The sequence below is a fragment of the Sciurus carolinensis genome, chromosome 6, assembly GCF_902686445.1.
Source record: "Sciurus carolinensis chromosome 6, mSciCar1.2, whole genome shotgun sequence".
Lineage (NCBI taxonomy): Eukaryota > Metazoa > Chordata > Mammalia > Rodentia > Sciuridae > Sciurus > Sciurus carolinensis.
The window spans coordinates 7,682,223-7,709,958 of record NC_062218.1 but is presented as its reverse complement, the minus strand read 5'-3'; the positions used below and the strand labels follow the sequence as shown (position 1 = coordinate 7,709,958).

General features: G+C 41.8%; 1 protein-coding gene across 1 annotated transcript in view; it reads left to right on the top strand.

The window, feature by feature from the left end:
* Window positions 1-27,736, top strand: part of Sema5a (semaphorin 5A) — a 443,089-nt gene that overhangs the window by 107,924 nt on the left and 307,429 nt on the right. The window contains 1 exon segment of the mRNA XM_047556570.1: window positions 3,914-4,011. The gene's annotated coding sequence lies outside the window, so the exon portion shown is untranslated.

Here is a 27,736-nt window from a genome sequence, read left to right as displayed (position 1 = left end):
AACTTGGAATGGATTTCCATCTCTCTCTTGTGTTGACATTCCCTACAATCTGCAGGTCGTTGACTTTTTCCATTTATCAGCTGTCTGACGTGGGTTCTTTGTGCCTCTGTCTAGTAGTCCATATGTGGGAGTGGCTTCTGGTGGGCACTTGGCGATGGTCCTGAGGTTCCTCAGCCTCTCACTGGTAATCTGCTCTCCTGTTTATGTCCTCCTTTCCCTCTGCAGATTTGAGCAAGAGGCCTGCTTTCCGTTTGTGGTTCTCCATAGTCTTGGTTGACCACCTTAGCAGAATTGCTTTGTTTCACCTGTCCCTGTTCAGTCTGTGTTCCTGCAAAATACTGTCTCAGGTGGCTCGGTGGGGGAGTACCCATCAATTCCCAGCTGTGACTCTCATGCTCCAACTCAGTGGGCTCTGGCCAAAATGGCTCCTCTCTTACATTCAGTGACTCTCAAGTATTCCTGCCTGATTTGCCACTGGCTTTACCTGTAACATACCCATGCAAACATATTTCATCATCTCTTCGAATATCCTAACCAATCCCTCAAAACCCACTTCACATGTCACTTTTTTCAGGAAGTTTTCCTTGACTCTTCCACTTGGAAGTTCCCTCTCCTTCCTTCAGTGGCATAGTATTTACTGGGCAGAATAATTACAGCAGAATAATTACAGTGTTTTGTGTGAACTCCTGGGAATCACAGGTGATTCTTGTTTGTCTTCTAAAAATCCACCAAGCACAGACCAGAGGGTGTGCCGTACATGGTAGTGGACCGAGGACAAGATGCCTGCCCATGAAACCCTATGGCTACCAGAGGAATTCCTGTATATTGGGAAACTCTGGCCAGTGGGTCATAGGTTTGCTGACCCTCTGTCTGGTAAGGGTTCTTTCTATCCCTCCATTGGAGTTCATGAGGCCAGGTGGTCTTATCCAGTTTCATTTTATTTCCAGTGTAATTTTACTGTGGCACAAATTCCAAGTTGAGCTCTTGGCCTGAAAGGATAATTTATATCACACATCTGTAGGATAAAGGCTGTTGCTCAGCTGATCTTTGGTCTCCACAAGAGCATTAAAATCCACAAATCTTATCTCATTCTGAGTAGGGTGGGCAGGGGGAGGTTGCAGATTTTAACAGAAAGGAATGTGCCAATGGGACTTAAGTAGTCATAATTGATGTTTAAATATTATTTATGCATTCCACTTGAAGACAATTTTAAGAACCTGGAAGGATGGCTAAGGGGGTAAAACTTGAGACAGGTTGATTATTTGCAAACTGAAGAGAACTGCACATCATTCATAGTAGCATTTTCTTTCTTTTCTTTTTTTCCAGAGCGGGCATCTAATTGAGAATTATGACACAGAGAACTTCAGAGGTTGTTTACACCAAGGTTAATGCAAAGCTAAAAGAGAAAAGGATGAGGGTAAATGAAAAGGCATCGAATAGGGAAATATATATGTTAATAAAACACAAAGAGTTTCCTATTAAATGTGTAATTAGGTGTCTGCTTTAAAATATTTCAACTTCCTGTTGGGGTGAGCCTCCAGGGCATTGTAGTTTCTTTACCTTTTAACTTCCTTTTCAGTTTCTAAAAGGAATGTCAGTGATCTCTGGTTTACCTGTCAGCACGCTGGTACCCCAGCGAGGGAAGACAGGTGCGCTCTGCTGCTGGACCCGACAGTACCGTCCTGCATTCCTTCGGCTTAGTTCAGACCGTGGGCTGCGCTGTGGTTTCCGCCCTGTGCGGTGCGCGTGCGCATGTGTGGGTGGACCTCAGTGGTGGGCGTAGCCTCGGCTGGCCAGCGCCTGCGCAGGCCAGCGCAGAAGGTGCCCATGCTGCTTGTGTGGCCAGGGCGCACCTGGATGGAAAACTACCTCCATATTTCTTGATGTCGACACAAGACACAGGCGCAATGGGAACCCTTTAGGGTGTCTGCTTTCAACTCCAGCTGCTGGGACCGCTTCCTAGACTTTGTCTTCTGAAGGGAGTTGGGTCTTCCCCAAACCACTGTCATTCAAGATGGCCTTTCTCAGGGAAGAGGCTGGCTCTTGACGTCTGAAGGTTGGGACTGTCTGGCTGCCCTGTCTGCAGGCTGTCCTTGTCTGGATTCAGCAGGGATTTCTCTTCCTGAGTATTCACTTTCTTTGCTTCCTGGATTCTTTCAGTGATCTCTTCGGCCTCATCTCCTTTGCTGTTTAAGAGAATGGCCTGTATTCTGCAAGCTGTCTCAGGTGTCCAGCTCATCCGTGAGCTCACTGGGGAGGACAGGAGACCCATCTGCCCTGTTTTTAATTTAATTTCATCAAGTGGGAATACACAGACATTGCCAGGTATCCATGACAGGACACAGCCAGGATCTGTGGCTCTGTCCAACTTGAGTACTTTAAATTTTGATTATGACCTAAACGAGTTCAGGGAAATTTTAGTTGTAATTGCTATAAGACAGATTTTAGGACTCAAGAGAGGAGATTTGTGTCTCCAAACATGCTGTTTAATAACGAAGTCCTAACTACACACTTCACTGCCACACCCAGAGGAGACATCATGGGTGTTGTGAAGAAGAAATTGGCTGCTCTTAGGAATTTTTTCTGGACTGAATATGCTTCCTTACTTGGGAAGAGCTCCCTGACCTCTCTTTTGGCCTCAAAGATTTGCATCTGCACCTCGTCCTTTCCAAAGGATGATGTCACGGGCCTTCAAAGACACAACTGGGACCGTAGAGTTGGCAAGGCTGCGCCGACCGAGCACACCTGGGCTGCCGGGTTCCTCTGTGGCAGGCCCTACCGAGTGTGCTGCCTTGGGTCGCCCCCGCGCTTCCCATGAACTCACCCAAGGCACTTTCTGGATGCAGGAAGCCTCAAGGAGATGCAGTGTTGCTGCCTTTGAACCCCAGGACCTCACAGTCAGTGTTCAGCAGATAGAATATTTCATAAATTTCTGCCGTAATTCAGGTTATTTTCTGTAGGCTGATGGCCTTTCGATCATTACTGAAGTGGACCATGTGGGACTTGTTGCCTAGAGGAACAGCCAGAATGTTCTGGAAGGCCTTCCCTCCATGTTTTCTTCATGGCTCTCAGCTGCTCTCTGAGTGTGTGGGAGAGGGTGGTCAACATCAGTGTGTTTCTCATGCACAGCAGACAGAAGCGGCTGACTGAGGGCAGTAGAAAGAAGGAACCTGGATGAATATGAATAGAAAAGCATGAGCCCAGGAGTGCAGTGTTGGAAGTAGCAGGGTTCCGTCACTGTAGTGGACACGTGTCCTGCGAGGATGCTAAGTGAGAAGTCCCTCATTTCAACTTCTGGCACGTGTATCCCTCAGGAGGCTGGGATTGCGATAGTCTTTCCATCCATTACAGTATCAAGTCCCCCAGATTTTTATATATTAAGTCAAATGAAGAGATTCATTAGGCTTAATTGGTTTTGATACAGTGAATTATTTGCATGATTTATAATTCTTTTTCCTATAAAGTCTCATAATTGTATACCAGGCAAATTAATATATAAGTAATGTACAAACTAAAATTTGTACTCTGTTTCTTTTATACTTGCTGCTTTTATCTTCTTCTGGGGACACATTAATTTAGCTAGTATATGTGTCATATGATGGAATGAAAGGATCATCATCATATGGGCAGGTTCTTTCAGATGTTTTATGAAATTTGTTTTCTTAATGATGAACAGCATCAAAATATTTATTTCTCTTTCTGAAGAAAGAAACATGTTGGTGTATGTGATGGTGATGATTTGGGACACTGGTGATCAGGAAACCATCCTGTGTCACTCTGTTCTTGTCTTGGATTGCTATAGCAGCTTGTGCTTTTTGTAAGGGCATTGATGGAAATTTCTAGAATTGATGCCCAATGAATACAGAGACTTTTAAAATAAACCAACTGATCTTTCTCTCTTTCTTTTTTGAAGTGCTGCTGTGTGAGAACGGGGCTCGTGTGCCCATGTGGCTGTGGAGTTTAGCGTGATTCATGACTGAGGACCCTCGGCCTCTGCCCGCCCTCTCCTTGGTAAGTGAGACACCCAGAAGCATGATAGATTATCACGGCAGTGATAGCTTATGAGCTTTACTTACCTTTACTGTTACAAATAGCCGAGAATGAGCAGGCTTTCAGAGAGAGGGTTCCTTCTGAATCTGGAAGGAGGAGCAGCTTGGGGCTAGCCCCACTGTGCAAAGACCTCTCAGGCACTGGTGACTTGTGGCATCTCTTGGCCCATGGTGTGATTGCCTGCCCGGTTTCAGGTTTTTCTCCGCTGCACTTGCTGCTGTGCTCTGCTCTGGTTTATTATGCGGCACATACTTTATCTGAAAATCTTAATTCCTTCCTCTGGCCTGTTTTACAGTGTCCTGATCTGCCTGGTAAGGCCCAGAGTCCTCCTGATGCCCTCAGGGACCCTCCCACTCAGTCCCCCTCATATTGTCCTGATTCCTCTGACCTTGGGCAGGGTAGAGACCAGGCCCCCAGTTTGCAGTGGTTGACTCCCACCCACCAGCCCTGTTTGTTGAGCTTCCCAAGTGGGGCTCAGATAGCCAGGCTCCCAGGGTCCGGCTTAGGCCTTCAGACCCGGGTGTTATCTTCTTTACCTGTAACACCCAATACCTGCAGCTACCTTTCAGGGGGACTAGAAGAGAGGGAGGCATGAGACAGAATGGGGGTTGGTGAGGTAAGGGAGGAACCAGTGGGGAAGGGGGAGGATGGAGTCTCATTGCATATCCTGGTCTTTGAAAAGAGCTACCTATTTTGCTAACTGGTTATTCTCCTAAATGGCCGTCTCACTGTGGACAGACGTATCCTGCCTCCAGTACACACAGTGCCTTGCTCTGCGTAGTTGATGGCTCCCAGCTCCAGGAGCTGAGCTCCTGTTTTGTCTGTAGTGAAGGTGACCATGTGAACCTTAGACTTGGGCCTGGAGGCGCATGGATGTGCCCAGCTTGTTAGCGGCTCGTGTTTCTCAGCTCTTGTGTTCCCGCTTGAGATTTCAAGCCAGACGTGAAACATGGTCAAAGCATAGCAAAGTTTACAAGAAGAGAAAGGGAAATGCCCTCAAGGGAGAGGGTGAACTGTCTCGGAGAGGAAAGTGACATCACATCCCCCTTGTGCCCCAGTATTATTTGGGGGTTTTAGGGAAGTTTTCAGAGAGTCTCACCCTGGGACTACCTCTTAACTCCTGACTAACAGCAGGAGTGCATCCGATTTTTAAATCCCTGCTGCATGTGATTTTACCCACAGGTACCCAAGTAGAACCTGTGGGGTGGGCAGAATTTTACTGTTATGATGAGGTTAAAATGATGTGCTGAAGATCTGAAGGCAAGGGTCGGTGGCTTGGGCCTACACTGCAATTTATTTTGTCAGATTTTTCAGATTTGTGGTTGGTAGGCTTTGCTTTTAATTATTCTGGTTTCTTGAGTCTTGGAAGTTTTGGTCTGTTTAAAGGTCATAAAAGCCCCTTTTCAGGATAGCTTGTGTTCATATTGGCAAGGAGGAATCTTACATTCCTTGGTCCTGAGAGAACAGCCCTAAGGATAACAGGTAGTTTGTAGAGGAATGTAACATGCTATTGACTTAAGCCAGAAAAGGGCCAGAATGGCCTTAGGTAAATTGCTTTTTAAAAGAAAGCATGTCGGGGGGTCAGCATGACTGTAGCATTTATCCTCTTAACTCATGTCTGTCTGTATCTCATCAGGCTGCCTGGACATCCCGCTAGTCCTACATTGCACAGAGCTGAGGACTCACGTTTTGTGACTTTCTCCAGCCCGCTTAGTTTCAGGTTCTCATGGTGCTGCACTAGGACTCAGCCTTTCAGTTGAGGGCCTTGGTCTCCTCCATAGAGAACCATAGAACCTGAGCCCTGGGGAATGGCAGAGCCACATGGAGCCTGCTCTGGCTTGTTTAGGATGTGCAGTGTCATACCACAACAGGAAGAGTGTTCTTTAGAGTAAGTCCTCACTGTGTACTGGCCTGTGTGGAGTGAGATGTGATAAATTCCCATGACAGCCCTTGGAGGTGATCGCTCTTTACAGTGGAGGACATTGAGGCCCAGAGGAGTGAGGAAAACAGCCCAACTGTCAGAGGCTGGGCTGGGATTTGAATGTGGACCCCTGACCCTGACAGTGCTGCCTCTCGGCTCAGGAATGCCTGCCTAGAATAAAGACCGACATGCACTCTTTATTTCCTTTTTTTAACTTTACCTGAAATATTCAGCCCCTTAAAGAAACAAGAGTCTAAGTCAGGAATTGCAAATGTTTTCTGAGAAGGTTAAGATAGCAAGTGTTTCAGGATCTGCAGGCCACAGGGTCTCTCTGGCATCAAGTTATCTCTGCCATCATGGCAGAGAGAAGCCACTGACAACATGTAAGTTTATGAGCATTGTTGTCCTTCCGCAAAACTTTATTTGCAGAGACAAGTACAGGCTGGATGTGGCCTGCAGGCTGCAGTTTGTTGAGTCTTGAGCTGTGCAATCCTTGAGCTGCTCCAAGATCCCGTTTTGTAGGGAATGTGAATGTACCATTGGCTAGTAAGGCCTATACAGAATTTAGTGTGGATGCTTGGAATTCAGTTATGAACAAATTTTAGTGAGGTCTACTGAAACTGTAAAACCTACCCCTGGGAATAAGGGCCCTTGGGGCTCCTTTGCTTGACATAGTCTGTTGGTTCAAGTGTATCAGTCTGAGTACTGGCTCCTAGATCAACTGTGCTCAGATTAGGGCCTGACGATCATTATTCTCTTGGTGCGTTTTGTTAATTTAGAATGTATAATTTATTTGCAAAATAAGTTCAGGTAGCATTTCCCACTTTAGTCTTCAAAACGTTTTTAAATAGGACATTTTTATTTTGCACCTTATGCATGTTGCTACTTATACATGTAAAGAAGAAATACCATTATCTTGAGCTGTCTGATAATTATATTGAACAAAATATTCTTGTATCAAATTTTGCTCTTATATTAAGAGCAAAAAATTTATCTGTAAGAGTCAAGTTTGAACAGGATTTATATGTTAAATCATAAAAACATATGGAGACACTCTTGGTCCTACACATCAAATGAAGTGTGTGTGTGTGTGTGTGTGTGTGTGTGTGAGAGAGAGAGAGAGAGAGAGAGAGAGAGAGAGAGAGAGAGAGAAGGAGAGAAGGAGAGAAAGAGGGAGAGATTTTTTGTTTTTGTTTTATATTTTGCTTCTTTTTTTCCTTACCAAAGGATACTCTTATACCTCAAGGTATATTTGACTCTCTTTTGTACTTTTTACCATCTAAAGGGATGGGCAAAGAAAAATTGAAAGAACAATTAATTTGTGTTTTCTTTCAAGAATTTAAACAGGGGAGTATTCTGTTCATTCATTCTTAGAAACAAATAACTGAAACCAGCCCTTGGGCCTAATGTTGCAGAGCTGTTGGAGATATGCCTTTTCCCCAGAGCCACTGCTTCCTTCATACTTATTCTATACATAGTAGAAAAGCGTTCTTCACTTTAATAGTAATGATATCAAATAAAATTCTGATTAGAAAAGTAATGGGAAACTATCTATGGTATCTTATTAACTGGAAAAAGCAAATTGCAGAATAATACATTTGATAGAATTCCATTTATCTTAAAAATACACTCACATATAATCTCTACACATAAGTCTATTTGAGTAATAAAGTCTACTAGAATATATATTAATACACACTAAACACAGGGATTTTCTCTGCAGTTGAAGGGGTTCTCATTTTATCAGTCATGTTCACTATCAAAAATTTTCAGTATTATTATTCTTGCAGTTAAAAATGTGAAGAAAAGCATAATGGTTTAATTCAGTGAACGTTCTTTATGGAAAATATGTAAAAATAGGAGAAAAAACTCACCACTAATGCCTCCACTAAAGGCAGCCACTGCTGACATTTAATGTAGCCTTCCAGAGCATATTCTTAATGTAAGAGTCTGTGTGCTGTGGTTTCATATGCACATCTCCATATTATTGCAAATCGTAAATAAACCTAATTTTAATGCTTACATAATATTCCATCATGCAACGATACTGTAATGTAGTTTACTACTTCTCTTTTGCTGGCATGAGCATTAAAAGGAAGGTAGTCCACACCTCACGTGCTGCTCTCGTCTTACTTGTTAGCTATTTGTGGGTCAGAGTATCATTTCCCTTGTGAAGAGTGGATATTTGGTGCATAAAGTTCATGCTTCATATATAGGAGCAATTATTATCATAAAGCTTTCTTTTGATTGAAAGTTATGTCAATAGGTCAGGATAGCTGCAGTTGATGTAGTACTTCAAAACCAAGGGGTTTTATTAATACTGCCAATGACTTTGTAAAAGTGATAGAGATTTACACTTCACTAATGTTAGTTTGGTTGACACTTTGTTCTCACTGAGTACCATTATTAATGTTTTTGTCAACTTGACAGTATTCATTCCTTTTATATGTTTCATTCTTTACTCATTGTGTTCTTATGTTGATTTTTTTTTTTCAAGTGATAACTAGCCCTTATTCTGATAAGGATAGAGAGAAAAAATAAGCATGTTTTGGGACTCATTGGCCCATATTTTATGACTGTTCAGTTACTGATTTCCACTCTTTCTCACAGACTTTAGGACTTTGTTTTAAGGACATTAGCTCTTAATTTGCTATTTTTTTCCTATTTCATTTGCTCATTCACTTCAACCTCTTTTTAAAGAAGTTTTTTTTAATGATGTCAGTTTTTTGTTATAATTATTTCAATCAGTGGTTAGAAACTTAAACACTTCCCTGAATCTTCTTCTGATCTTATTAAAAATATTCAGCATTTTAACTTAGGAACAGTTAATTGTCCTCAGAGGTGTATTCTGCATCTCTTCTTCCTTACTAACAAAATCAATCCCTAATTTTAGTTTAGTGAGGATGTGTAGGCGATCAAAATATTTATGTAAGTAGGAAGGTCCTAGCTGGACCTGATCCTATCAGGAGAGACCCAGTGGACAGCTAGACCACCAGAATTCTTTCATGATTTTCTATTTGGCCAAGGGTACTTCTGCATCTTGAGATGTTCTGCATCTTTCATCAGTATTTTAACTATATTTAGTAGTTTTTATTTTAACTTAACCCATTAGCTTGGACATCAAGTCTTTGTAACAGTGCTTTGCTAACTCTTGATGTTTGCCCTTGATGTTCATTTGGAGAAGACCCGGGGGAGGCTGTCAGAACTCAGATGGGTAAGTCGATGTTCTCTCTTGAGGAGTTTGGAGCACTAACCTATGATATTAATTTATGATGTGCTTGCAAAAATGGTTTCATAAGTTCATAATTTCCAAAAGATTGAACCCAGCTCTCTCTTTCTGAGATGCACATTAACGCGGCCATGGACCACAGCTCCCGTCTTCACTTTTCTTGGTATTTACATTTCTTGGCTGCAAAACAAGGACATTGAGAGGATATAGATTCAGAAGTGGTAAAATAGGCAGTGACATGTTCCAACCAGACTGAGTTTCTGGAGACAAAGATATTGAATATGAAAAAAAAATAATAATAATCATGCTTCCAGAGTTGCTGACAGTATTTTTTCTGGTGCCACTACCCCAGTAGGAATTTTGTGATATTTGCAGTATGTTTCTGGGTATGTAATTGGTAGAAAGTGTATTGCCTGCTTACACATGCTGAGTGGATGTATTTTAGGGTAAAGATTTAGCCTGTCATTGTTATTGATGTCAGAAATACAAGAGCTATGGACTTGAACCCCGTATTATTCCTGTCCTATTGTCTAGTCGGCCTGATGGAACATCTCTGTGAGGTGATCTGGAAAGGCCCCTGCAGATGTGATCTGTTTTGTCACATGTGTTTCACTGGGTGTTACCAAAGGTCACTGGCAGGAGAATTGTCTGCTGCCATTACCCTCATTAGAGTGCCTCGGAATGCTGGTTGTGGAACTTGGAAGTGCTCACCTCCCCCCGTTTCTCTTTTCTTTGGGAGTTTGGCCTTTTTCTTCTTTTGTTTAGGTGAGCATCTGCCAAGTATACTATCATCCTGAAGGTCACCAGCTTTATGACTACTATAAATATTTGTGAATCACAGATGTGGGGCCATGTCCCGAATCCATTTTCTTTTGTTGATTCCCTGCTCAAGTCAGGCTGGGAGTTCATGTGCTGTTTATTCTCAGACACCCATTAGAGAGGCAGATGTGCATGGGGTTAATTGCTTGGATTTGAAGATTTATATGTACATGTAAGGACCCTGCCTCCTGTGTGTAGGATCCTTTTTGGCAGAATGTTCCTAAGGGTCTAAAAATGACCCTGTGTTTGGAACTTCTGATTTCATGGGACTTGGAGGATTTTCCTGCACTGTCTCCACACTGGAGTATTGGAGAGGTCTCCAAGCTGCAGGGCTGCAGCCCTAGTCAGTCCATGCTTCATCTGCTGGAGCTTTTCATGTGGCATATGTTTGTGTCCCTTTTAGCCTCCCAGGCCACAGAGGGATCACAGTCATCTTGCTTCATTTGCTTTTGCTTAAAAACAGACCACTGTTGGTTAAACCAAAGCAGAACAAGCAAAGATTGGAAAGATGGTTAGGAGATTCTGGGAAGTAAATCCCACTGTCTTTTCATGTAACAGACTAGAACAGTGAACAGCTCTTACATTCCACGCTGAGGAATGAGGTGGGTGGATCTAGGGCATTCACCATGGCTCAGATTTTTTTCTTGAGTGCACAGATTGAAGTCAGTACCTTGAGAATACTGAGAACTGTTCCTTCTCCTTCCATTGCAAGAAATTTCCTTGCTACAGGTGTGGTGTGCATGTGAGACACCGACCATGGTAGCCAATCAGAACCTCCCACGGTGACCTCTGACTCATCCCAGCTGGGGCCCATGACCTGAGCTGGGCCAAGCTGTGTCCCATTCCTTTGCTCCTATTGTACATAAGCAGTTCTTCCTTTTCTTTCTTGTCTAATAGTTTTCACTTTCCCCTCTCTGCTGTATTTTCCCAATAAGAATGGAAAAGAAAAAACAGACCCGTGGACCCCCTGACGGACGTCCTCTCAAGCTACAGTTCACTTCTCTTCTTCTCTTTACAAAAAAGCTCTTTAAAAGGGCTCGCCTGCCTTTGTGGTCTCCGATCCCACCTATCCATTTCCTCTGGAGTCACTGATCACCCAGTCGTGTCATTAGGACCCCTTGTCAAGTCAACAGTTGCTGCCCTGTAGCTGGTGGCTAGGCTGTCTTCCTCAGACCTGCCAGTCAGCTGTATCATGCCATCCGTCCCATTCATCTCCTCAGGTACTTTTATTAATTAACTTATTAACTGTTTGTTATTGGGGATTGAACCCAGAGGCACTTTACCACTGAGCCATATCCCCAGCTCTTTTTCACTTTTTAAATTACTTGAGGCAGGTTCTCACTAAGTTGTTGAGGCTAATTTCTAGTTTGTGGTCCTCCTGCTTCAACAGCCCAGGTTGCAAGGTTACAGGTATGTGCCACTACCCTTGGGTCTTTGAAAGACTTTGTCCATCTGATTTTAGGACACTGCATTCCCCTGGCCTGACCCTTCTATACCTGACCACCCGTCTTAGGCTCAACTGCTCATATTCCTACTGTCCAACCACTGGAGGCATGTGGGGCTCAGTACTGGGACATTGGATCTTTTCCCACCATCCTTGTTATTTGGGGAAATCTCCTGATCTCATGTCTTTAGTAATGTACACACACTGACTACTTCCACATGTCCATCTCTAGCCAGGACCTACGTTTTAAGCTCCAAAATTATATATTCAACTGTCTATTTGGTCTCACAACCTGGATAGCTTATTTATGTTCTCAAATTAATATGAACTTGAGTACCCACAAGAATCCATTCTTTTCCTTCTTCAGGTTTATTCAGCCATTACCTTCTCAGGAAGTATTCCTGAGCACATTATTCATATTGGGATAATTCTCCTAATATCTGTTTTCCCTCTCTGCTCTATTGCTTTTTCTCAAAGAACCTCCCACCATCGGACACATGATCTTATGCTTATTTATTATGTCTTAAGTTCTGCTCTCCTAATGTAGACTCTGCTGATGTAGGGCTTTTTGCAAATTTTGGTCACTCATGGCTTTATCCATAGGTGTAGAAAGAGCCTACATAAGACATGATAAGATATCAGTAATTATTGGTCTAATATGTGAATTGGTAGATAGATGAATGGATGATGGATGGATCTTTGGAGATTTTCCAAATGGGGTGAGTAAAGCTCTAATTTCTAATTTGGGTACAGATCTGGGAGTCTGTAACTTGTCTGCAGGATCTTTTTCCTGGCCCCAGAGTTGATCACCGTGGTGTTATTTCCCTTCTGTTGTCCAGCAGGTGGATACTTGCTGCTTCTCCAACTCTTAGCTTGCATCCTCTTCTTCCAACAAACTTTCCCTTTTCTCTCTGTGACCAGATGAATTAGATTGCATTCCCTCTGTGTTTCCACACACATGTGTCCATACGATGGGAATTTAAAGTTAGATTAACTGTAGTATTTCACATATTTCCTCCTTCCTCAGATGGTGAGGCCAGCTTGATTATTGCATTGAGCTTCTTACCACTCTGGCTCCTAGCAAGCACTGAGTATATACATGTAATTTGATGAAGTGATTCAGGATGAAATTTTATAAAATGCAACTTCTTTCATGGTCCTTAAGTTTGGGTTAAAATATGCCCCTCTAGCCTTCCGATTGTGCTAAGTTTAATTTAATGTATTCTGACATGATTTTAGAACAATTTAATAATTAGATTTTCTGTAGTTATTAGAGACTCCTTGTATAGCTGGAGTCATTAACTTTCCTGATTTTCTGAATAGTATTTGCTGTTTTCCAACATCAGTGACCATTATTCCCAGGGTATCAAAGACAGACATGTGTGATCCTTCCGAAGTTTGATTATCCCTAATGTTTGCCTATGGGTTTTCAAAAGAACTGAAAAGGAAGGCGAGATATAAGGTGCACATAAGCCAGATTCCAAGGGCTCCTCCTCTGTACTATAAGATCAGATGTCAGTTCCTTCCTGGCATTTGACATTTCCTAAATTGAGCATTTGGACTACTGTTATCATCACAGTGGAATTTCATTAGTATCATCTTCAAGGAGTACATCTTATTAAACATAAAAATAGCGGAGCACAGCAGGCCTGGCAGGTCATGGGGTGAGACAAGCTCAGAGCCCTGAAGTTGTATTTCTTGCAGTGTAGTTATCTGGATGTTCACGTCCAGGAAATAGCCTTGGTGCGTAAGAGGATCAGCCATGTTACAGGGGCAATGCAGCAAGCGCAGCCGGGACAGCTGGATGGACAGACAGATTACAGTTAAGTATCTATCTGTGTATAGGTGTTCAAGATAGTAATCATTTTTCTTTCTTCTTCTTCTTCTTTTTTTTTTTTTTGAATTCCCTCTTTCTTAGCTCAGTTTGGTACAATAAACTTTATCATTCTGCTGACACATTTCTGGGTTGGTTTCATTTTTTCTTTTTTTTTTTTTTTGTAACTTTCTACTTTATCTTGCTACATTCTTTTAATATTATTTCATAATTCAGGTCTAAAAATGTTCATAAGGTCTCAAAAATTCCTTCTGGAACATAATAGCAGCAATAAAAAGGTGCACTATGACAGCTGAGTCAGCTTTGTAATTATAGTGTTAGTGTCTCATGTGCATTCTCACATTCACTCTTATTTTCTTGGATAAGTTCTGTCTTGATGGCAGAGTATGTATAAGAATTTGTTTTCTGGGGCAAATGCTAAGTAGTCTGACACACCTTAAATCAACATCACTATCAAACATGCATGATTTGCAAAGATGTTGATTTGGGATTGCCTTCTTTGTTTGGAAAACCATGCCAGTTCCCCACATGTGGAAAGCATAGCATGTAGATTCTCCTGGGTCATCTTCACCTGATTGCAACAATCACCATGTTTGGATCCAAAGTAGAATTTGGATAAATTCACCAGTGGAAGTCACTGAAGGCTCTTGTAATGTAGCAATGACAATAAAAATTTAACAAGAATCTTCCAAAATTTCATAATCTGGAACATTTTATAAAGTACTGAGAATAGCTTAAGATTATTCATAATAATGATTCATATTATTTGAGTGCCCACGCACTGGCATAACTGTTATGCATACATTGTTTTATGTTCCCAACAGTCATATAGAGCTAATTCCAATAGTGTCGAGTTTATAGATGAATCAGCCAAAGTGGGGAGAGGTTAAGAAACTCACCCATGTTACTCCAAGGTCACCAGGAGGGTTGAGCCCAGAGATAACATATAACTTCTGAAACCAACATTTATTTCACTCCTTTTATTTTTCAAAGTTTCTCAAGGGAATTCCAGTGGGAGGATATTATAGAAAAGAATTATAAACCATTAAATCCACCTATTTTAAACGTTATTGCAAAATAAACCAGCTATAGGTTTCTACAAGTAGAATCTTGGTTTTATTTCATTGAGCTAGCAAATATTTTGAGGGTTTGGAACTCACCCTTAATGTGTAATTTTCTTGTAGAAAACACATGATTGGTGGTTGATCCCACACAAAAATCCCTCATGGACAAACATCTGTGTCAATGAATAGTGCCTCTGACCCATCCCTTCCTGTATGTGGGGTCACCGAGGACTTGCAGGCGTCCAGTTAATGTCTGACAGGAAATCGTGTTTCCATTATTGTGTAGGCCATGGAACACTTTCCTTGACAATGAACAGAAAGGGAGAGTCTGTTTCAGGCATGGGAGATACACTGTTAAACAGCACAGAGACTCCTGGCTGTTATGAGCATACTTTTTGCCAGGAAGGTGGGACCATAAACAATAATCACATTCATAACAAATAAAAAAGGTATTATACCTTGGTAAGTACCATGCAAAGAATTTAGAGAGTCATGTGACAGTGAGCAGGAGGCAACTTTGGATCACCTTGGGGAATAGCCTGTGGGGACCGTAGAAGGAGGCAGTGGTGAACTGGGACCCCGGGGAGACACTGCTAGATTGTAGAGGGCTTTGCAGCCGGGGTGTGAAACTTCAGTGCTTATGATGGGCTTTGGCAAGTCTTTGGAAGAGCAGTAATGAGATAGGATGTGTTGGCCCTTTCCTAGTCACTGTTGGGAAGAGCAGACTGTAGGGAAGCAAAAAGGGGAAACTGGAAGACCAGCTTGGAGCCCCTCACGGGGTAAGGCACTTGGTGGCCTGGATGGAGTATTGTTGAAGATGGGGGAAAGTGACTGATCTGATAGTTTTAGAGTCTCTGGCACTAGCATGGTTGGACATTGGGAGAAAGGGGAAGATAATTGAAGGGTGAAATGTAGTTTTGGACTTGAGTAAACTAGTGGATGGTGAACCATTTTTATGATAGCAAAGCCCTGGGGAAGTATAATATTAGAAGATAAAACAAAAATTCTCTAAGAGCCATCCATGAACATTTTTGGTTAAAGACTTTGATTTTTCATCCATGTGGAGAAAGAACGTGCGGTCATTGATATGAATCTGGGCTACTGGGGAATGATCAGAGATCCGTATTTGGAGGTCACTTCCATATTGACCCCTGACCTAGGAGAGAGTGAGGAGAGGAAGAGGGTGCCTGAGACAGAATCGCGGGTGCTGGGATGCTTAAGTAGGGTGCTGGCATCTGTCGGAAAGCTTTTGATTGTATTTCATTTGATACAGTAGTGCTCTGATCTTTCAGGAGTGATCTTAAAAATGGCATAAAGTCCCAAAGGTAATTCTCCTCTTGAGAGATTTCATTCAACATCTTAGCAGCAAAATTGTCCACTGTTGTGACATAAAATGTCATTCTTGTTATAGGTAATGAGATCAGACTCGTAGGATGAAGTATTTGATATGAGTTCCTTTCAACATTTATCTCGCTTTTCTGTGCTAATCTGCAGTTCATGCCCCCTCTATTCTCAAAAGCAGTCTCTTCCAATTGAGTCTTGGGAAACACTGGACGAGGTGAGACATGGGCTTTAATGATGTTCCCCGTTTTCCCTGTTACCAAATTGCTATTCTCTGACATCAGAAAATTTCCCTACTGTTTTGTTATGCACACTGCTTTTTTATTGCTATAATGATATTTTTTCCCCCACAAGGGACCTTGAAATGGTGAGTTCAGCGTGTGAGAGGCCCGTTGAGTACTGTTGTCAATACAGCTCATGTTGCCCGTGACGGTCCTAGCAGCAGTTATAACTCATTGACTCAGTGAATCTCTGAACATTTGCACTGTGATGGGTCAGAGGCTCTGTGACATGCTGCTAATATAATGCAGCACTTAGTGATGTAGGCCAGAGGCACTCAGAGTTTGATTCCTTGTGAGGATTTCAGTTAACCTCACTTGCATTATTAACACCTTTTGTAAGAGGATCAATCCTGTGAAGCTGTGTCACCACAATTTTATCAGTGGCACAGAATTTTGATTTTTCTATCACAGAGGAATGCATATGGCCTATGTAAAGTTGAAGGCTCACATTTCTCATAGTGAAAATAAGGGTTGTCACTGTCCGCTAAGGTTCCCTGAGGCAGATGTATTTTACTGCAGAATATAGGCCTGCATGATGAGAGATAAGGGCTTGTGAGCTTCCAGAGTCCAAACTAAGGGCATTGGGGCAAGGATGTGCATAATTTGTAAGGCCAAGTTTTATGGTTTGGATAGAACTCACATGTGAGACAATGCAAGAAAGTTCAGAGGAAAAATGTTGGGTGATGAGAGCCATAACCCAATTAGTGAATTAATTCCCTGAGTGAAGATTGAAGGTGGGTAGGGTGTAGCTGGAGGAGGTGGGTCACTGGGGGCATGCCTTTGGGGTATGTATTTTGTGTCTGGTCAGCGGAGTCTCTCTCTGCTTCCTGATCATCATGTGAGCTGCTTCCCTCCACCACACTCTTCCGCTGTGATATTTAGCCTCACCTCTAGCCTCGAGGAATGGAGCCAACTGTTTATGGACTGAGACCTCTGAAACCATGAGCCTCCAAATAAACATTTCCTCATCTAAAGTTGTTCTTGTCAGGTGTTTTAGTCACAGAGTGAAAATGTTGACTAAACCACCCAGTGATCAACAGCTTCTTTGATACACTTTACTGGAAATACTGGGTATCTATATGCAGAAAAAATGAAGCTAGATGATGTCTCTCCCCAGATACAAAAATCAACTCAAAATGAATTAAAGATCTAAATGTAAGATCTGAAACTATGAAACTACTATAAGAGAATATGGGTGAAATATTAAGATATTGGTATAAGCAATGATGTTTTGGATAAGACCCCAAAAGCAAAAATAACCAAGTAGACGAATGGGATTATGTCAGACCAAGGCTTGTGCAGAGCAAGGGAAGCAATTGACAGAATGGAGACATAGCCTATCGGGTGGGAAAACACATTTGTATAGCATTCATCTGACAAGGGATTAATTTAAGGAACTCAAAAAACTCAGTGGTACCAAACCCCCCAAATAATCTGACTGAAAATGGACCAATGATCTGAATACCCATTTCTCAAAAAATGATACAGAAATGACTGACACATATATGAAAAAAATGCTTAGCATCATGAATCATCAGGGAACTCAAATCAAAATCATGATTTTATCATTTCACTCCAGTCAAAAAGGCCATTATCAATAAAGCGGAAATAGCAACTGCTGGCTAGGATGCAGAGAAAAATAATTCTCGTATACTCTTGATGGGAGTGTAAGTTAGTACACCTGTTACAGAGAACCATATGGAGTTTCCTCAAAAGCTAAAAATATAATCACCATATAATCCAGCAGTCCCTCTTCTCAATATATAGCTAGCTGCAGTGCAGTCAGCTTATCAAAGAAATGCCTACACATCATGTTGTTGCAACACTATCCACAATAGTTAAAGTAGGGAGTCAATTGAGTTGTTCATCAACAGATGAATGCGGCAAGAAAATATAGTATAAAATACACAATAGAATATTACTCAGCCATAAGGAAGAATGAAATTCTGTCATTGGCGGTAATATGATGTAACTAAAGGACTTCAGGGTTAGTGGAATTAGGCACAGAAATAAAAACACTGCTTGTTCTGAGTCATGTGAATCCCAGAAAACCTGATTTCCAAGAAGAGAGTGGAAAAATGGTGACTAGAGGGTAGTGATGGTAGGGAACAGGGAGAGAGCCAGGGCCCAGATGACAGGAGCCAAAGTGCAGTGATCGGAGCGATAGATCATGGTGTCGTGCAGCTCTGCAGCGTGGCTGAAGACTGCGGTGACTCCTTATGTGTGTTACAGAACCAGAGCAGAGGAGATCAATGACTCCAACACAAAATAACCATGAGTATGAGAAGATGAAAACAGTAGTTACCATGATCTGATCACTACACATTCATTGTGCGCATGAATCATGACACTGTAGTCCATAGCATGTGCAATTATTAGGTTTCAATTAAAAATAAATAAGATATATAAATACTTAGCGATCTATAAAAATAAATAACTAGAGAATAAGTTTTTTCCAGCAGACCATTTCATTGGTATAATGCCATTGGAGAAATTAGATTATAAATAATCCCAAAATACTCATATTAAAAATTCATGAAGGTTTTAGAGATTCAGAATCACATCTCAAGAAAATCATTTGCAACAGATTTGTGCAGGGTAAAAGATAGAGGTTAAATTTCATTCTACTGCATATAGATTTCCAGTTTTCCCAGCACCATTCCTTGAAGAGTCTATCTTTTCTCCAGTGAGTGTTTTTGGCACCTTTGTCTAGTGTGAGCTAACTGTATGTTTGTGGGTTTGTTTCTGTGTCTTCTATTCTGTACCATTGGTCTTCATGTCTGCTTTGGTGCCATTTCCATGCTGTTTTAATTATTGTAGCTCTGAGGTATAATTTAAGGTCTAGTATTGTGATGGTTCCTGCTTTGCTTTTCTCTTTATATTGCTTTGGCTATTCTGGGCCTCTTATTTCTCCAAATGAATTTCATGACTGCTTTTTATATTTTTAATGAAGAATGTCATTGGAATTTGGATGACATTGCATTGAATCTGTATAGTGCTTTTGGTAGTATGGTCATTTGACAATATTAATTCTGCCTATCCATGAACATGGGAGGTCTTTTCATTTCCTAAGGTCTTCCTCAACTTATTTCTTTAGTGTTCTGTAGTTTTCATTGTGAAGTCTTTCACCTCTTTTGTTAGATTCACTCCCAAATATTTTATTTTATGTATTTTTTTTGCTTGAGAAAAGTTTGTTCTATTTTTTTTATTAATTTTTAAATTTGTTCTAATTAGTTACACATGACAGTAGAATGCATTTATGCATTTTGATAAACCATAAATGGAGTATAATTTCTCATTTTTCTGATTGTACATATTGTAGGATCACTTTGGTCATGCAGTCATACATGCTCATGAGGTAATAATGTCTGTTTCACTCTACTCTCCTTCCTACCCCATACTCCTTCCCCTCCCTTCACTCCCCTCTATCTAATCTAAAGTAACTATTCTTCCCTAGTGGCTACCCAACCCCCTTATTGTGAATTAGCAGAATGGCAATTATCAAGAATACAAACAACAATAAATGTTGGTGAGGATGTGGGGAAAAAGGCACATTCGTACATTGCTGGTGAGAATGCAAATTGGTGCAAACTTTATGGAGATTCCTCAGAAAACTTGGAATGGAACTACCATTTGACGCAATTATCCCGTTCCTCAGTTTTTACCAAAGGACTTAAAGTCAACATGCTACAGTGACACAGCCACATCAATGTTTATAGTAGCTCAATTCACAATAGCTAAACTATGGAACCAACCTGGATGTCCTTCAACAGATGAATGGATAAAGAAAATGTGGTATATATGTATGATGGAATATTACTCAGCTTTGAAAAAGAATGGAATTATGACTTTTGCTGGTAAATGGTTGGAGATGGAGAATATCATGCTAAGCAAAATAAGCCTGAGGCTATTGTGAATGGGATGGGTTTCCTAATTTCTCTTGCAACAGTTTCATCATTTGAATTTAGGAATGCAATTGATTTATGAGTTTTAATATCCTGCTACCTTTCTGAATTTATTCATGGGTTCTAGGGGTTTTCTGGTGGAGTTTTTTTTTGACTTCTAAATACAGAATCATGTTGTTTGCAAACAGAGATAGTTTGAGCTCTTCTTTTCCTATTCGTATTCTTTTAATTTCTTTCTTTTATTTGCTCTGGCTAGAGTTTCAAGGACTATGTTGAATAGCAGTGATGAAAGTGGGCATGCCGGTCTTGTTCCTGAGTTTAGAGGGAATGCATTCAGTTTTCCTCCGTTTAGAATGATGTTTGCTTTGGGTTTGTTTTATATTGTTTTATTGGAAGTCAATCATGGAGTGGCACTCAGTCTGAATTTTAAAGTTATGTTTCCCTTTTCTGCTGCATAGTGGTGGTCAGGTCTGGGATAGATTTGGAGCTTGCTGAGGGCAGTGAAATGTAAGAGGAATAAATATGAATAAAATAAATATAAAAAGAATAAATATAAGAGGACTCTTCCTCTACTGGCCAGGGCTTTCAAAAATGACTTCCATGCTGTCTGTGAGGCCCAGGGAATGAAGCAGCTGTGAGGTGCAGCCCGTGCGATGATTTCCCAGTTGACGCAAGCTTTCACATGGCGTCAGGGACCCCGTTATACACTAAGATTAATTTATGCCACTGTTTTGGGATTTAAAACTTCCTGGAGCAACATCTTTGTTGATACCAACAATCCTCAGACAAAATTTCAGCAAGACGGAAATGGCAATAACAACAGCACAGGAAGATCAGGTAGAATGGTAAATGCACTTCTCTTTCTTTCCACCTAACACATATGAATTTAACATTTGCAAAGTTCTGGGAGATGTCAGCTTGATAATGGAAACCCCGAAAGAAAACGTAGGAAGCCAGTTGACTGGTTATCTGCATCCCATCAATAACCTTCTCCTTATTCACCTCCAAAGGGGAGAGAAACAGTGACACCATGCACCCTTTTTGTCACTAAAACAAAAACTAAATCTATGCTAAAAGACATGGACAGTCTAATAGGTCAAGCATCAGATCACATGTAGTATTTGTAATGCATGTGATAAATGTGTTAACATCTCAAATACAAAGGCCCTCAGAAATCCATAAGAAAAATCCAGAGAGCCTGTGGGAATATGGGCAATGGTATGAACAGGAAATTCAAGTAAGAGGAAATTCTGATCCTCTGTGTTCTGTCCACTACTGAACCGGGGTGCCTAACACTGAGCCACACCTCAAACCCTTTTTTTGTTTGTTTGGATTTTATTTAAAGACAGGGTCTCACTGAGTTGGTTAGGGCCTCACTAAGTTGCTGAGGCTGACATTGAACTCAATCCCCTTGCCTCAGCCTCCCAAGCCACTGGGATTACAGGCGTGTGCCCCTGTGCCAGGCCTATCCACACTATTCTTAATGCAAGTGAGATATAATTCTTCTGACTGGTCAGAAAGGAAAAAAGATGAGAGAGAGGGAGAGGGAGATGTGAATAAAACCTCTCACCCATAATTGTTGGAAATATGGATTGTTGACATTTTTGGAAAAGCACTCCAGCCGTCCTTATTAACAGTACACAGAGCCTTCACCGGGAGCCCTCGTCTCAGGCACAGGGATTATATGGTGAGGACGGCAGGCTGTAATGTGTGGGGGACTGAGTCACAGCTAAGACTCTGCATGCCACGGGAACGCTGGCATTGAGGCAGCCTTGTTTCCAGGGCCTGTCCCCTCGCCCTACCTCTGAGTGCTCCTGTTTCTGAAGGGCTTGGCAGGCTCTCACAGGGGATAGAGGTCCCCGGCCCCAGTTCGCCTCACTTGGTCAGGAGTCGAGTTTTGACATTCGTTCTGCTTTGTTAAGTTCCCTTCTCAGAAGATCAACCGTCACCAGCAGAGGATTAAAACTCCTAAGTCTGCCCTGAGGTTTTAATGTAAGATTTTAAGTATTTTCCCTTCTCTCCAGCACAACTGGCTGTGTTTTTGCAGTTATGTGTACGTGAGTAACACCAGGCAAGTCAAGAACATGTCCCTGTCGCATTTTTCCCTCCGTGAATGCAGCTACCCTCATTCTCCTGTGCGTCACGGGTGGTGATGAGGACTGTCATTAGGTGGATCAGAATGGCGAATGCCTCGCTTTTGATCCAGGTGCTGTACACAGAAAGATGCAGGATCATGTAGTTCCCAGGACACCTTTGCTGGCAAATGCTGCTACTGACATTTACAAACTGGACACTGCCATGAGATTCCGGAGACTCTGGGATGTGTTTCCGAGAGCTCCTGTGCACTGCAGGTGGCTTACTGCAGCTGACTTTGATGAAGCACTACAGGTGCCCGTGCACCAACCAGGAGCACAGAGGAGAGGTGAAATGGTGTGGCCGTGCAACAGGCACCTGCCCTGATTCGACCTGCATCTGGAACCAATATGGCCCCCAAGCACCCAACAGGGCCAGTTCTGAAGCTGTGTAGCTACAGACGTACAAACAGGGCTTTTGGGATGCACATCAGAGTATCTACATAACCTTTTCTTTCTTTCCTCTGCAACACCACAGGTGTGCGGATCATTTTAGTGTGTCGAATTTGTTCTTAATTTGCCCTTCTTGAATTTGCCAATTATGTATTAATGTAGTTGAGCTTTACCATATGTTGTCATATGCCGATTCCTAAGAAAAATTGAAATGCCCCTAGGTTAAAAAGGCAAGCTTATTTATATTTTGTAAGATAATTTGTAAATCCATGAAATCTAGAGTACTCGTATGTGTCACAGGCCCCAGGACAAAGATAAAGCTTCTTATTTTGTCTCCACTGTCAGCACCTGTCAGGGCCCATCAGAGATTCCCTGGGCTTGCACGCCCACAGGAGAGGTTGCCCAAGCATGTGCCCGTGCAGACTCTGTGCCTCAGAGATGCAGCTGCTGGGAGTCAGCATCCAGTGCTGTTTCTGCCTTGCTCCTTTGATACGGGGAACCTGGGGAACAGAGAGTGTGCCTGCTCTGCTTTGCTTGCAGCAGGAAATGTTAGGGATGGACTGTTTCCTCTGGACCAATGCACTGACATCCTGGCACCCCATTGGCCAGCATTAGGAGGTGGCGTCCTTGAGGGGTAATGCACTGTGACAGAGGAGCTCTCATGATGGAGCTGGTGCCTTTATAGGAAGAGGCAGGAGGGAGCTTGCTCTCGTTCTGGCTCTCTGCTCTCTACTTGTGAGGGTGCAGGAGAAAATGGCTCTCCACACCCGAGTGGGCCTCACAGGTAAGGACTGTCCTCGCCACGAGATTAGATTTTCTCATTCCAGAACTGTGAGAAATATATTTCTGCTATTTAAGCCACTCAGTGTATGGTAACTTGTCACAGCAACCTGAACTAAGACATGAGGGCTTTGATACATGCTAACATGACATTGACAAACAGAGTGACTGATGGGCAAGGCATGTGCAGAGCCCAAGACTGTGGTAATAAATGTAAGGCACAAAAGTGAAGGGAGAATGTCAAGAGACAAGAATGCAGTTCTCAAGTGCAGGAGTTGTGCTCAGTGGTAGAGCACTTGCCTGGCATGTGTGAGGCACTGGGTTCATTTCTCAGCACCACATATAAATAAGTAAATAAATAAATAAAACAAAGGTCCATTGCAATATATATATATATATATGTATATATATATATATATATAAATTAAAAACAAAGAATGCTGTTATCAAATCTGTGACTTGAACCTTTGATCATTTTTGTTCTCTGTAATTTTGCAAACCACCAGAAGTAATGCTTGGTTCCTGCTTTGCAAAGTACATGCAGAGCCAGGGAATAACTGCAGACTGGAATATTCCCTACCAAATTATATGGGTAGGTGAGAGAAATAACTGCACAACTGGAATCCTATTTGAGGCCTAAAGATTTATGTGAGAAACTAAATAAAAAAATGAGCAAAGTATATAAAGTGCTTAAGTAGAAATGGCAAATATAGTCTGTCTACAAAACCCGGTGGGATCACATATATAATTAGAAGTTATAGCATGTAAAGTTAAAAGAACTTTTTTGAAAAACAACTGTTCCAGGATTTTATCCACTGTTTTATTTATTCTAGCAAAACTTAAAATGTAAAAGCAGCAGCATCTTAAAATAATACAGCTGAAAGTTCAAATGCTTGCTATAAATTGCCATCTTATTATTTTTGCATAGCAAAATAAAGAGATGGTCTGTATAGGAATATAAAGGATAATTTTAAAGCTGTCCCATAACCGTACCAGACTTCCCATTTCAGAGGTGATGAAAGGTGGTTTTAGTGTCTTCCCAATTCCTTTTCTTTTTATAGGGTATAACACTACCTTGTTTTAGTGTGCAGGGTGCGTGTGTGTGTGTAGCTTCTCTTTCTTGGTAGTATTGGCATTTTGGGTTGGATAATTTCTTCTGGAGAGGGATTGCACTACATTATAATACATTTATCTGCATCTCTGTCCTCTACTGACTAAGATGCCAGTAGTGACAGCCCAATTTGTTTCCAGACATTGCAAAATTTTCCTGAGAAGGGGTTTAAAGTCATCCCTGGTTTTGAGCTACTGGTCTAAGTGCACATTGCTAAGTCAAAAGCATGATCAAATACAAGCCATGAAGACTTGTGTGCTTGGGTGGCTTAGTCGTGAAGGCCAAGTCTTGCACTTGATGCACTGAGATTTTGATGCTGCCTTGACCTTACACAAATGTCGTGCACCTGGAACACAGATGAGAGAGCTCTCGTGGAAGATGCCCAGGCACATCCGGCATGAGAAGGGCTGCTCTCTCTTCCTGGCTTGGAGCTCAGTCCTGGGCAGTGTGGGGCTTGCTTTTGGTGAGTGATGACTTCAGGTTCATCTTGTAGTTATCAGTGATTGCAAATGGGTGAACTGGGCTCTACAGGGCCCCTAGTCAACCTTGATGTCCCCTGACCTCTAGTTCTTTGACTCCCAGTACCCTAATACCTATATGTTTACAGATGTTAGAGTGAAAGACTGGAACAAGTAAAATCCAGTTCCTCAGTGAGAGTGTTTCTCCAGGAGAGTTTTGAGTGTCAGCCTATGATCTGATAATCCACTGCCATCTCTTCATTTCCCACCTTAGTTTTATTGAAATCTCTGCAAAATAGCACAAGACTTATTGCAAAATGAATAGTGAAACAACAAGGTAGAAGTCTTTTTGGTATCACCTCTGGAAACCACAGCATTTACTGAGCTGAGTGAGTCCAAAGCTGCCTTTGAGTGGACACTCTTGCTTTTTTTTTTTTTTTTTTTTTTTTTGCTGTGCAGCTTTCTCAGCTGTGCCCCAAAGAAGAAAGTTGTCCAACATTGGCAGATTGTCTTTGTCTTTCAGTCAAATCAGAGATCTGACGCCAATTCTAGCTGAACTGAAGAACGTTACATGAGTTTGGGAAACTTTGAAATAGTGAATCTGTAAACGAGGGAGTGAACAATAATGATGTGGACAGTGGACATTCTGATTTGGTAGGTGTGCAACTGGACTTCTGTTACATGTGTTTTCCATTTTATTTAAAGGAAAATTCCACCCAATTTGCTTAGACCAACCATCTGGAAGTAGTTTTCTTTTTTGCATTTTAACCCCTTTCCAGCTGAAAAAAAAAATGATAGAGAATGAGAAAAGTATAAAAATCCTGATTTTAATGCAATTAATGTTAAAGGAAATGCTAACTTTTCATCTTCCAGCTCGTGTGTAGGGTTTTCCACTCCTTCTTTGAGAACCGCTTGTTCTCTGGTATGTGGCATAGTGTTTGGATTCCTGTCCTCCCTTGGGTCATTCATTTGGCATTTCTGAGGCTCAACACTTCTCCCACATGTCTGCGCTCAGTGACATCTCTTTTCCTCTTAAGTAGGAGAACTCTGTCTTCCAAGTTAGGAGCCTCAGCTGCTGAGCAGTCAAGTTCCTGAGAAAGGTGTAAAGATTCTTCTATACTGGCCAAAGCATTTTCCCCTTTCTGGAATGAAGCTTTGCTTAAGAAAACTGGTTGTAGTGACACACCTGCAATCCCAGTGACTCAGGAGGCTGAGGCAGGAGGATCACAAGTTTGAGGCCAGCCTCAGCCACTTGATGAGACCCTGTTTCACAATATAAAAAACTGGGGATGCAGCTCAGTGGCAAAGCACCTCTGGATTTAATTCCCAATACTGGGGGCAGGGGGAGAAAAAAAGTAAAACAGCAGTGCTTTGAAATCTGTGTCTTAATAATAATTCTTATAGAAGTCCTCTGGTAATCGTTAATTTTTAAAAAACATACAGCTCTTGGATTAATTTGAGTCACTTTTATAGCTGCCTAAATACTGACCCTGTCTCCTGGTGACCAGATCTACCCGTAGTGAAGCTGCTTATGCAGACACCATTCCAGGTGTTTTTCCGACGTCAGTTGGTCATGGTGGACTCTGTAAGGTGGAGGACTCTTGGTCCTATTTAGTAGTTCAATCTCAGACACAGAAGTTCTGTCGTTTTCCCAACGAAGACTCTGGAAGCTGGGACTAAGCCCCCTATCTGCTAACTCAGAGACTCGTGCTCTGATGCTAAGGAAATGGCTGATGCCTTTGATCTCTTGGATGTATAATACCCGCGGTTGTTATTTTCTTCTAATGAGCAGATCTGGTAGGTTTTGCTAAGATTTTGGACGAGTTTCCTGTTGCAAAGGTGGGAAGATTTCTACCAAAACCGCTGCAGGATTTTCATATTATGATCAGTAAGAAAGTAGAAACATCATTTGAACCAATGACTCCTAAATTTGGAAATGGACCTGTTTCCATCTGGGACTATTTATGCAGGATCCCTGATACTTAAAGCTCAGAATATGGATTGATGCCATCTGACGTGACCTAAGGCACGTCTTTTTATTTTATGCTCATTTAGTGAGCACCGTGTTGCACAGACGTCAGTGTAAAGGGCTGGAGAAAAGCCGTCATCTTAGATGAAGGCAGTTTTTTCTTACATATAGTCAAATTGTCAGATCTTAAATACAGCTTGGTGATTTTCCATACCTTATGCTTCATTTATTGTAAATGAAATTAATTTTGTTCAATGATGTCCTTTAAGATGTCAAATGTTCTAGAATGAAATATGATGATTGTAATAGTGCCTGTTTATGCATGTAATATGTGTTTTCCTAAAATAATTGCGTAGTACATTTTCATTTCACAGTGACAAAAGACTTGGCTATCCTTTTAGCTTTCACCCATTTAAACAAGAAAGATAGTAGATGGTAATAGCATATCAGATCCTCCTAGGCTCAAGAAACAAAACAAAACAAAAACTTGGACATTTTCTCTTTCATTTTTTTTCTGATGAATGTTGATGATTTTGTGGTGGTTTTACACACCTGCTTTGATATGTGTCATACTTCCTTTCAGTCAAATTGGTTTAAGGAAGTGATGAACTTTGTAAATGCTAGACTGTTGAGGAAACTCAGAGCACAGGGAAGTTCAGAAGCATGAACACCATCCTGGCTGTGCAGTGTGACTTTTGTTAAGCATGTGGAGCTTTTGATGGCCAAGTGGAACAGAAGCACCATGAACAGATTCCTCTCTCCTCTCGCCTTCCTGTGCTGTCTGCGATCCCAGGTGCAGTGGACACACAGAGGGGTTCAGGTCTGCCCTTTCTGCAGGGGACCAAGCATTCCTTCTCAGGCTCTCTCACCGGCCCCCTTTGACGTCAGCAGGTCAGCTCTTTCTCACTTCTATGACCTTAAGGCCCAAGCGTCTTCCCTCGTGAATCCTCCCGGAAGGGGACAGGCCTGGCCCAGGGGGCAGTGCGCTCCAGCCTCTCTACATGG